Source organism: Mus caroli, unplaced genomic scaffold (assembly GCF_978045245.1).
Source record: "Mus caroli unplaced genomic scaffold, Mus_caroli_1 scaffold_10, whole genome shotgun sequence".
Taxonomy (NCBI): domain Eukaryota; kingdom Metazoa; phylum Chordata; class Mammalia; order Rodentia; family Muridae; genus Mus; species Mus caroli.
Genome location: NW_028227265.1, coordinates 21,801,455 through 21,813,555, shown reverse-complemented (window position 1 = coordinate 21,813,555; position 12,101 = coordinate 21,801,455).

Genomic DNA, 12,101 nt, shown 5'->3' with positions numbered 1-12,101 from the left:
TTCTATTTAAGGTTATAGTTAGGGGAGAAGATTTTAATTATGAGGCCTCTTTATGGCTATAAACTAGACCCTTAGTTAAGAGGCTAAAGCTGCTCCAGAGAAAAGTAATGAACAAGCACAGCAGTTGTCTCCATCAGCCGTGACCACAAATATCTATAGTTAATTTTCGTAGAAAAATTTCAAAAGGTTTATTTTCATTTTGTGTGTGTGTCCTATATCATGTGTACATATACCCACAGAAGCCAGAAGGAGGGTTTCAGAAGTACTGGAACACTGTATTTTTATGTGGCTGTGAGCTCTCTGACACAGGTGCCGGGAACTGGACTCAGTGCTCTGGAAGAGCGGCAAGTGCTCCCAACCACTGGATATCTCTTCAGCTCTCTTCCCAAAGAGTTTCAAGCCCTTTGAAGTAGTCACTACTTAGTGGAACAGAACATTGGCCAGTTCTTCCTTCTGTCTCATTGGTGTCCAAAGGGGCTTTTCTTTAAAGCAAAGGATTGGTTTCTCTTAACACATGTCGTGTAGATCCTCTGTCTGTGAACCAATCATGGCCAGGACATGGACACACATCCAGTTTGTCCTACCAGAACAGTTCAAAGTCTCACTCTCAATGTCAGGGAGGTAGCACACTCTCAGTTTGCTCCCCTCCCCAACCTCTCCCACCTTTGCGTAGGTTTGTGACATCTTGATGGTCAGTAAAATTAAACAATGTCTGTGTCAGTTACCTGTATGGAGATTGCCAGCATTCAAATTAGGCTTAAAATTAACAGAGGATGTTGGGGCTCTAAAGGACCATACACATCCAAAATATAGGAAGAAACTCACATAGGATCTGTGGAGAAGTTGACTCTTTAAAAGATTATTATTATTGCATGTGTGTCTGTGTGTGCAAGAAAGCCCATTTTCACACACGGCCTCCTGAATCTGTTGTGATCTGAGGGGTCTGACCCATAAACCTTGGCCTCCACGACCTCCACCGTGCTGCCCTACCACGATGAACAGAGTCCTCTGAAGCCATGAAGCCAAATAAGCGTTTCCTCTTGTCAGGTGTTTCTGTCAGGTAGGTGTTTTGCTCATAGCAACATGATACAAATGTGTATCAGCTGTCTTTGTTATTTCCCCCAGCCTCTCGCCTCTTGTCAACTTCATAGTGATTTTCAAGCTATCTCACCTTCTTGCTGACCTTGATAGCAGATTCCAGGCGGACGCTCCTCTGTGGACCCGAGGAGACGCTGAGCACAAGGCAGTCAGTTCAGCTCGCTGTGCCGTGTTGCCTTTAACCACCACAGAGGAAGTCATGCTGCCAGGACCCCCAACTCAAGTCCAAGTTCACATCTGTGCAGCACCAACCGCTCTGTTCTTCCACCTGGGATACGCTGACGGTGTCTTCTCAGAGCTTCCGGCATCGCTGACGGTGTCTTCTCAGAGCCTCCGGCATCTTCTTTGGCTCCCGTTGAAGTTACCTTTGCACCCCATTCCTGCGACCCAGGTAGGTATGTGCAGAGGAAACAAGTAACAGAGACAGGCGCATCCCTGAAGAACCCAGAGAAGCGCGCACACTCGTCTCCACTCTCCTGCGGATACTGGCCCCGCTTTCTGTACCATCTTAATAACTGGCTGCTAGTTTACTTCACACCAGCTGGGACTATTTTCAGTGCCTTCATATGTTTAACTATTTAGAAATAGCATCATTTTCTCAAATTCTTTGGCAATTTTTTTTTTAACTGAACAGGACTTTTCTTTTGGATACCTTATGGCAGTACATACATATTTGCCAAATTCTTTAAAAAGTTTTTGCCTCGTTTTCCATATATGGGGAATCATATTTGCTACAAGAATAGAACTGGATGTCTAGATCTTGAGTTCAATATTGAAAGTAAGGTTTCAGTGAATATTTTCGGACTAAAAGATATGTGCCTAATATTTTAGCAGATATCACCCCCCCAACCCCAAGCAATTTTTTGTTTTGTTTTTTACTTTACTCTAAAAGCTGTGCTGGTTTGGTCTGTCCCAGTCTGTGCAGGAAAGCCTAACTTCACATACTTCACATACTCTTTTCAATAATGAATCTAGAGTCTTCTTTAATTGTTAATGATAAGGTAGTTGAAACATTCCTTTGTTTAAATTTTTTTTGATTTCTTGTGAATAAGGTTACCTTTTTCTTTCTGTTTATACCCCTAAGCACCCCACTTTCTTTGGAATTCTTTGTCTTTCTTTATCATGTTATGGGATTGCTCTGTGTATTATGGATCGTAGACCTTTACATGTTAAATTTAACTTTTTCTCCTGGTTTTTGTTTTTGTTTTTTTAATTTTGCTTTTTTGGTGATTTTTAAAAATATATATATTTGCTAAATTGTTTTGCTTTATCGTCTTACAAAATGTATTATATTTTAATATGGAAATTATCATTAACTAATTTTTAAAAAAATGACTGAGCCTCCTCTGTGCTGGAGTGGGCTAAATACATCTACATGTTCCAGATAGGAAGAGGTTAGCATGTGGCATTGTTGCAAGCTGAAGCCATGGCTAAATAAGGCAAAAGTGTCTGCTGAATGACTATGAGTTCAGTGTGCTGGCTACTGAAAAACTAAATGTAATTGGTATGTGAATCATGAATCATATTTATATACCCCTTAGAAAATTGTATGAGACACTCGTTAGTCAAGTACTAAATTTTGTTTCAGGGAAAAAAAAGTTGTAGAAAATTAAGAGGAACTGGGTGATCAGTAGGTCCGTGCTTCAGCATGTGACAGAGGCTTTGACACAATGGGACACTTGACCTTCGCTGAGACCTGGGGAGGTTCTGAAACCTGTATCACGTTTCTACACCAAACCACTCCTGCGCTTAGTCATTAACAATGGAGCCAAGTGCTGGGTCATGATGGTGCATGCCTTTCATCTCAGCACTCTGGAGGCAGAGGTGGGCGGATCTCTGTGAGTCTTTTAGCCTAGCCTGGTCTATAGAGGGAGTTCCAGGGCAACACAGAGAAACTCTGTCTCAAAACAAAACATAAAACCTGAACCCCAAAACCAAACAATAACAACAACAACAAAACACAAAACAAAACCCCCAACCCCCAACCCCCCCAAAGAACAAAACAACCAACACCAACAGCAACAGCAGCAACAAAATGTAGCCCATTAATTTAGCTTTTGAATAGGGGGCTGAGGGCTCTGGCCGGCTCTGGCTAATCTTGTCAAAGGTTGCTTGTTGCTGGTAGAGTGTAAGGCTTGGTTGGTTCATGGTTACCATAACTGGGGTGATGAGAGCCTGTCTTCCCAGGGGCTCTCACTGTCTCATAGGCTCTCCAGGGCCTGTTGCCATGAATGGGTTCAGAGTTGTAAAAACTTGAGAAGGGAAGTTGGAAAGTCGCTACGGCACAGGTTCTCGACCTATGGGTCGCGACCCCCTTTGGAAGGTTGATGTTTCACAAGGGTCACCTAAGATCATCCTGGATATCAGATAATTACATTACAATTAATAACAGAAGCAAGATTATAGTTATGAAGTAGCAATGAGAATAACTTTGGTTGGGGGTTCACAACATTTCATGAGGAGCTGTATTGAAGGGTCTCAGCATTACGAAGGTTGAGGACCACGGCTTGGATCGTGATATACTGACCATCCACCGTTTTGTGAAAGAAGTTAAGAATATGATGGCAATCATTCTATTACAGAGCTCTGGTTCAACTTTATAATCCTGAGTAATTGGATTTTATGTTTGATTATATGCAAAAATCTCGTTCACAAATGCCAGGTAAGATCAAACAGGACAGTAAGCCTGTATACCGAGGACATTGTTTTGTCGTAGAATATATACTGGCTTTTGAAGGATTATTTTCTCATCTCGTTTCAAACAGGGTGGTTAGGCACGTGATGTTTGTGATTCTGGAGTGGCTAGAACGATGTATGATCTTGTCACCCTCTGTTACCATTAAGCTTCTTGAACATTGTTAAAGGAGATAGGGGTCAAGATACTTCGGTTCTGGCAGAGCCTGAATGATAATTCATACAAAGGGTTAACCCAAAAAGGTCTTCAGGTATTAGCCAGCTTCTAGTCAGAGTTCTTAAACTAGTTGCAAGTCAAGGGGCCACTTGCTCTTTGGACAGCTCTGTACCCATCTTGGTCTTATAGGAGGGCTTGGGATCCCATGAGATCTTGGTTTAGACTTTGGTTTGCTGTTTGGAGTTAAAAGGAAACTCCATCAAGTCCCTTCTCTAGCCTTGTCTGGGCTCTAGAGATAACGAGGGCTCCCAGGTGTACACAGATGTGACCCCGAGGCTCGGCAAAACAGACCATCTTTCTGGTTTATAACATCACTTACAAAGTTATGATTTTTTTTGGCCAAATCTTTCACTTAGAAGGATCTGTGATTAATGTCAGGGTGTAACCAAAATAGTTTTATATAAAGATGGGGTGTTTAAAAGACCCAAGCTCATTTTCTACTATGCTAGAGTCAGAGACACCTCAAGAAATCTCTGTGTTTCCGTCTCAAAAGCCTGATTCCCGTCTCAAAAGCCTGATTCCCTCTGGTTCTTGGATACATCCCAAACGATGTTAATTAAAACAAATGCACTGTTCCACAGAGGCGCAGTGTGTCATGGTAGAGCTGTCCCTGGGCGCTGGAGCCAGAGTCTTGTTTGAATTAGGGAGGATGTCTGTATGCTAAGGCGCCCCGTGGAGATGTCTAAAGCCGGGGCTTTCAGCCGTCCATACTGTCTCTATTGAGAGACATATTTATATCTTCCAGACTAGCAATTAATCACTCAGTGGGGTTTTGTACAGGGGAGGGAGTCATGAGCTCAGAAGAGAATCTTTCTGTGCTGCCAGGAACCACAAAACATGGGCACAATTAAAATGCTGATTTAATTTATTAGATAGAGGCATAGAACAGGAATGCTTAAATGACATTGACAGAGCCAGAATCCTAGCCCCACCTAGTCTTAAAAATAGAAAACAAATGCCTGTCCCTTAAATGAAATTATATTAATAACATGTTTCTGTAAGCTGCTTGGAAGCGAAATAAAGCTATTGACATTAATTAAAATTTGAAGACGTATCATTTGTTGTTACTGTGCAAGCTTTTGTTAGGGGGAAATAGCTTTCAAAGCGGTCTATTTATGAAAATTAAACGGGGAAAATTGCCTATTGAGCAAATGTTGGTTAATAAGGCTGCTTTTCTTAGAAATATGGGTTTTTAAGTAACAAAAATGTTTTTATTATTCTAATAATGGTTTCTACCTTCTGATCGCTGCAAAAAAAATTGCCTTTGTTACTAGAATTTTGATATTCCCATACAGAATTCCATCGTCAGGGGGAGTATAAACTTTAAAAACCAGGAAGACATTCATCGTGTTTAGGATGTTGGGTAGCCTATTTGCAAAGAGAATTTTTCTCTGAAATCAGTGCGGTTAGCTGCGTGACCAAACACCTTCATGGCAGAAGTAGGATCCTGAGGGCTGGTTAGTGGCCTTAACTAGCACTTGCCTGGTTTTACACAAGCTGGAAAGTGCCCCACACTAATGAGACAGTGGTAGCTTAGAGAGGACAGCCATACAGCAGGTCTGTGAGAGGCCCTCTCAAGTGGATAACGTTCTGAAAGGGGCAAGGGATCTTTTCACACCAGGTCTAGTTTGGCTCCCTTTTGTCTCTGTTATGGCGACACTGCAACTTGAGTTTTCCAAGTTGACATCTAACAAACATCTTAGATAATGCTAAAATACCGTGTTCTTCAACAGACGAATCCGGAAAGCTGGACTCATGGATGGATGCTGTTCCTTATCAAGCCATCGCCATTTTGTAAGCTTTATGTGTGTCTCTGCGTGTATAGCAAGTGTGGGTGAGGTTCCTGGGGAGACCAGAGAAGGCACCTAATCCTCTGGAGTTGGAGTTACAGACAGTCGTGAGCTACCTGTAGGTGCTGGGAATTGAACTCAGGTCCTCCCTCTAGAAGGGCAGTAAGGGCTCTTAACTGCTAAGCCATCTCTCCAGCTTCCCATCCCCCAGACCTCTGTAGTCTGGTTATGGTGTGAGGCTTCACTTACCCCCACTGCTCTTGTGATGCTGAGAGAGGTGCAAAGATGGAATGGAAGAGCTGAAATGTCCCCACGCCGTAAAAAACCCAAGCCGTTTCTGGGAAGGGACTATTTATTCTATGGACATTTTATATGGTATAAATTTGCTTTTGGTAAGTGACTCTATTTTGTGGAAAAATTCTATTGACTTGGGTAATAAATAATAATTAACCACAGCTGACATGTAAGGATTGTTTTTCTCTTTAGCCTTTACTCAATCTCCTCATATTAATTTAGTGCAACTCCTGTGGCTTCTGCTCTTAAATATCAAATGTTCTGCTCCCTCCCTTCTACATACCCATGGGCCCCTCATCTGCTCTTTCCTTAAAACACTGAGTTGCTTTGCTTGCTCGGTTGGATGGCTCATATCACATCCTGTTCAACTTGGCTTCTGCGTCAGACATAGAGCAAGTGATTATCATATATCTAAGCACTGATGAAGGCTTTCATACCGACCGTTTAATTCAGCCATCTTCACCACGGCAAGGGTGTGTGGATGGAATTTTCCCCCTCCTCACCCTGAGATTTGGCAGTGTTTAGAGGTGTTCTTGGCTCATGAACTGAGGTGTGTGTGTGTGTGTGTGTGTGAGTGTGTGTGTGGTGTGCACATGTGCATATGCCCACACATTATTGGCATCTGGTGGATTGAGTCCAATGCTTCTGATAAGTATTCTTTAGTATGCAGAACTGCAGCAAATAACTATCTGGCCCAAGACATCAGTAGGGTCAGGCATAAGAAACCTTTGCTTTCTGGTTTTCAGCATTTCCTTCTCTTTTTCTCTCAGACAGACGGATGTATAGTAGACGTTTCTTCACTTAGACAGGAGAAAATGTACATGGGGAGATTAAATGACTTATCCAAGTCTCCTGCTTATGGGAGTTTCAGAACCAGAAATTGAATCCCAGCCCTTGATTCTAAATCTAGATAATTGCCAGACTATTTCAGGGACTTCAGGGAGGGCTGTGATTCTTGAATTTATCTACACAGTAGCCTTAGAAATCTGTCTTCATGCTACTCAGCGGCGATAATCAGAAGTGAGGGCAGAAAATATTTTTTGGTGCTCATTTGAAAGATAACTCTCAGGGGCTTTAAACATCTTGCATAAGAATGTCAGTTAGCTAGGCTTATATTCTCTCTCAGAGAGCAAAATTCTTTAGCACAGTGAGTCAACCAATCTGTGCATCTCATTGATGTTGTTCTGAAAGGTTGACATTAATTATGGATTTTTGAATTACTGAAATGGAAGTCTGAAACACCTAAATTGGCCATTAGTTATTTTGTGCTAATAGCCTAGTTAATTTTAACATCATACCTACTTATTGTGTCCACAGAACATGGCTGCCTCGGATGTGTGGGTCTGTTTCCTAGTTGGTTACAGGTCTGAGGCAAGACTTTGAGGTATCTGCATCTAGGCTGGAAGAGTGGTCACTGTAGAATTGCCAAGTAAGATATGAGTTGTAGAAGCAGGTATAAGCTTACAAAGCCATAGGAAAGTTGGAAATTATGTTGATGAGAGAGGAAATCATTTGAGGGATGTTCCAATGAGAGACAGAAGTGAACCTGCCAATTATAAATGTGCATGCAAGTGAAGTGACTCTGAGACTAACTCATTCTGAGCCACAGAATGGCAGTTTCAAGGACCCCCTTGATTGTGGCTATAAAAAAGCTGGAAATTAGCAGCTAAAGAAACATCATGGATACTTTATTAAAACGTGTTTTGAACACATTAACAAGACATGGGAATTTATGAGAAAATGTGCTCCAGCCAAGAATACCAATACCATTGGTGATGGGGAGACCAGTGGTGACCAGGGAGTTAAGTTGCCTATTGATGAACAGAATTTTATTTAAAATGATGACTCTAAGGGGCTCTCAACAGCCTATGAAATAAAGCTCAGTGACTTGATTTCAGCCTTGAAATCTTAGTGTAAAACTCTTCAGTGAAGCTTGTTTAAAGCTCTGCAGTTTGCAAGAATCTTTGAACGTATTATTTAAAAAGGCAAAATTAAACAGAGCTCCAAGTGACACCATTTTAGATGATTCATTTGGGATATGATACAAAGATCTCTTTTAGCTCATGGAATACAGCGGGCTGAAAGGATTATTATTAAATTTCAGACAAACATGTCTAAATTGTAAACAGTAGACACTATGATTCCTAGATCCCTTGAAACCTCTCACTCAGTGGGACAGAGGGACAGAAGGCTGTGGCCAAACAGCTAAGGGACAAAATGGCAGTTTTCTGTTTGGTTCAGGACTCTCCTTCTAAGGTTCTTGAGTGTCTTTCCTATCAAAAAATCTATTTCTGGAAAAGGATGGGATAATCTTATGTCCAGGAAAGAGAAGTGTCTGGGGTTTCAAGGTTTATTTGTGACCACTTCTGCTAAGGTGAGCACGAGCAACCCAAGGCCCTCTAGACTTGAACTGCATCTTTTGCCTAAAAGCAGTGACCTGTGCTGGCGCATTCTGAACAGTCACAGTGTCTTATGGAACATAATCAACTCAAATAATGAGTGACCACAGAGCCACAGGTAAAGCATAGAAACCGATGGACTGCCTCAGGGTTTCTCACCATTCAAACTTGGATCCCAGGCATTTTCTTCGGGGCAGCATATTTTCAAGAGCACGTCTTTCTAGGACAGGGTCTTATATAGCCTAGGCTGGCCTCAAGCTTGTTATGTAGCTAAGGCTAGCCTTGAGCTAGCTAAGGCTAGCCTTGAGCTGTTGCTTCTTTTACCACCTCTGAGGTAGTGGGAGATGGGCATGTATGACTGTGCAGGGCTAGGGTGATGTTAGTCTCTGTGATCATCATTCTGCTTTTATGTGAAACTCGTGAACAGAACATCCCATCTATTTAAACATTCTGCTAACGCAGAAATTTTGGAATTATGTCTTTTTGAGTTAATAGGTAAACTGTTGTGTGACAATCTGCTGTATTTCCCTTAAATATAATCCTAGCAAGAGAATTGTTTGTTTATCCCTGAATATCACATTTTTCACTTGACTTTAAATAGGGCTGTTTATTTTCATACATTGAAAAAATAATTTAGTTTTACTTTATGTGCATTGGTATGAGGTTGTCAGATACCTTAGAACTATAGTGACAGAGAGTTGTGAGCTGCCATGTGGGTGCTGGGAATTGAAACCCGGTCCTCTGGAAGAACTGCCAGTGCTCTTAACGATTGAACCATCAGTCCAGCCCCCTTTCATACATTTTAAGATTACCTTTTGCTAAATGTGATGGCACACACCTATAATCCCAGCATGGAGGTGGTGTAGACAAGAGATCTGTTACAAGTTTGAGGCCAGTCTGGTCAACACAGCAAGTTTCATGCCTGTCCGTGCTACATTGTAAGACCCCGTCTCAAAGTAAAGTAAAGATTGAGAGATGGCTCAGTAGTGAAGAGCTGTATAGTACTGCTCTTATAGGAGACTCAAGTTTGGCTTCTAGAACCCACATGGAGTGGATCAAAACTGCCTGTAGCTCTAGCTTCAGGTGATCTCTACCCCCTTCTAATATACATGGGTACCTGCATGTATGCACAGATACTCATGCACAGACATAGAGAGATACAAAAACACATACATGAAATAAATCTTAAACAAAAAGATCACTTCTTGTCCAGAGCCTTAGCCTTGGGGCTTGAATTAGAACCAGGTGTGCGGTTTATGGTACAGTGTCTTGAAACACCTAAATAAGGTCTCAGAGCATCACAGTATCTAAGAGGCATCAGATGGGAGAATAAAGGCTGGAGAGATGGCTCAGTGGTTAAGAGCACTGAGTGCTCTTCCAGAGGTCCTGAGTTCAATTCCCAGCAACCACATGGTGGCTCACAGCCATCTGTAATGGGATCTGTTTCCCTCTTCTGGTGTGACTGAAGACAGTGACAGTGTACTCACATACATAAAATCAATCAATCAATCAGTCAGTCAATCAATCAATCAATCAATCTTCAAGTGGGAGAATAAAGCAGTAGGTGAGGAACCAGAAAGGTAAGAAGATGAAGGACTCTAGAGCTGGCTGTGGATTAGGATGATAAGGGCCAGAAAAGTGAAGTTTAGGAAGTGAGTGGATGGGGGCCTTTGTAAGGCCCAATGATGAATTCTGTGTTTTAGTTGCAGGTTCCCTCTTTTCGGACCTGAGACCTAAAAGTATCAGAACAAAGCCTGATGTGACAGGCCTTTCCATGATATTAACACCAGTAGCCGAGAGTTTTAGCACACATTTATATGTGTGTGAGCTATTAAAGAGCAAAACAATACAGAATACCTCTAGTTCGAAAGAAATCACTGAAACCCAAGAGTCTACATATCAGAATCTTTTGAGTATCACCCAATGCCACAAGTAGAAGATGTTGTACCTTATCTTCTGTGACAAGTAGCAGCCAAAAACATTATATAAAATAACCTCCAGGATATATGTCTAAGGTGAATATGAAATGTGTGTAGACTTGAGTCCTATTGCCATATGCTTGACATACATCCAAACTCAAGACTCCCAACCCCCAAGCATGTTAGCTTGTCTTAGTGTTCTATTGCTGTTAAGAGACACCACGACCAAGGCAACTTTTATAAGGGAAAGCATTTAATTGAGGCTTGCTTACAGTTTCAAAGATTAGTCCATTATTATCATGGTTGGGAAGATGGCAGCACGCTGGCTGACATATATGTGCTGGAGAAGTAGATGACAGTCCTGTATCTGGATCCACAGGCAGCAAGAAGAATTGAGATACTGGGCCTGGCTTAGGCTTTTGAAATCTCAAAGCTCACTCTCAGTGACACACCTCCTCCAGCAAGGCCACACCTCCTCCAGCAAGGCCACACCTCCTCCAGCAAGGCCACACCTCTGAATCCTTCTCAAGTAGTGCCACTTCCTCAATGATAAAGTACCTGTGCCTATGGGAACCATTCTTATTCAAACCACCACATGAATCATGAAGCATGAAGGCCAATTCAATGTGGGCATATGTCAAAGGCTTTATTGTGAATAGTTGGAAATCTGTGGAGGGAAAGACAAAGTACTCACGAAATTGCAGAAAGCGAGATAACGTGTTGGAGATTATAATCTCTAAAACTCGGTAGGTGGGGAGGATCAGTGGTGCTACTTTGCTGAGGGTAGAGTTGGCCCTACAAATGCTTATCTTAATATCTGTTTCTACAAAACAAAAGGTAGAGAAGGTAAGAGTGAAATGCTTCATGAAGTTAGTTTTAAAATACGTTGAAATTTAAGACTGTGGTTTTTAAAAAACAATTACCCATTCTGTCAGGTACAAAGTAAAGTCTCCTGGGTGGGGAGTGCTTAATGAATGTTTATCTCTCCTTCTGCACCATGAGATGGTAATGTTAGCCAAGACACCCAAGCCAGTTGTTCCCATGTCTGTAGTCCCAGTATCTGTGAGACTAAGGCAAGGGGGAGATTGTGAGTTCAAGGCTAGCCTAGGCTACATAGTGATAGCTCAAAAAAAAAAAAAAAAGATTCAGGAACCACAAACAAACAAAACCCCACCAGAGGATGGGAGCAGTTTTCTTAATATTTATCCTCTATCTGGAAAAATGCTCTCTGGAAATACCGAACCACAACATCATGAGTCGGTAAGATGAAGTTTACAACTAATTTTTCTCTTTTTGAAACAGGATCTCACTCTGGAGCCCACACTGGCCTTGAACTCATGACCTTCCTGTCTCAGCTTATAATTAGCCAGTCACCAGGCCTGTGAAGATTCTAGGTTCTTTTTTTTTTATGGTTTTAAATTATAAATTGTTTTTTTTTAAACTTTCTCTACAGATAATATCTCTTTAAGACATTGTTATTTTCTAACAGTTGGACAAGAAAGTGTTTTGTTCATTGTTTTTTGAGGAGGTTTCTGCTTGTCATCTTTGATGGCTCTTGGGTTTGTGGTTTGGTGTTTCTAATTTTGGAGAAATTTGGCTTTTTTGGTTTTAGTCATTCCAATTTTTCTTTCTGAACTAAAGTCGCATGTTAGACATTTGGTATTGTTCTACAGTTGTAGCTCTTTTTAAA